We start from the raw sequence: 925 nt of genomic DNA on the forward strand, positions 1-925 counted from the left end.
CATTGTTCTCCCTCTCTATCCAGGATCTCCTACATCCCTTCCATGTGGATGACAGTTGTAGCCAGGCACCATCTAGTTTTTCTGGTCTCATAGTTGTATAGGTTGCAGATCAGATGGTGTACCAGTTGCAAGGACTGATTGTTTCCACTAATTTTGGTTTTCTTTCTTCTTTGCTTTGGATGAAGAGAGACCCATCATTGTATCTCGATGGCAGCTTGCTAGCTTTTAAGATCCTCATCACTAATCGCCAAAGTAGGAGGTGGAACAATGTTTTGTATAGTATGTTATACCAATAGAGCTTGATGTCCCCTGCAACTATGGTCCCAAGCCTGCAGGTTCAACTACTCAGTCCCTCTGAGTAGCTGGCTGTGACCAAGCCATGATCACAACCTTGCCCCTTGTAAGCTCTACTATACATCTGGGAATTCTGATCATTCACATAAACTTATAGGACAATTGCCAACCCTATATATGTCCTTGGATACACTCCCCATTTCATAGACATACCTAATCGTTTAGCTTGTCCACCTATCTATCCATCCATATACCCATGTTTCCTTTCACTTACAACTCAATACTGTATATGCCAAAGGTTTCATATTTGTTGTCTGCACTTCCCATGTACCTCTCTATGTCTTTCTCATCCTTAATGCTGCCATATTGGTCACTCACTTTTGGTACATTGCCCTTCTCTTCACCCAAATAAATAGTGATCTCTATCTATCTATCAGCATTCCCTCGTGGGGAGGGAACCCCTTCCACCCCTGGTAACCAACAAAGAAAATTTGCTTCAATAGATAAACCTCTCCTTAACTTTTACAATAACAGAATAATACAATATTTGTCCCTTTGTGATTGACTTATTTCACTCAGCATAATGTCCTCATATTATCATTTCCTTTGTTGCTGTTGTTTTAGTATATGC

Source organism: Orycteropus afer, unplaced genomic scaffold (assembly GCF_000298275.1).
Source record: "Orycteropus afer afer isolate SDZICR_OR568_19922 unplaced genomic scaffold, OryAfe1.0 scaffold00184, whole genome shotgun sequence".
Classification (NCBI taxonomy): Eukaryota; Metazoa; Chordata; class Mammalia; order Tubulidentata; family Orycteropodidae; genus Orycteropus; species Orycteropus afer.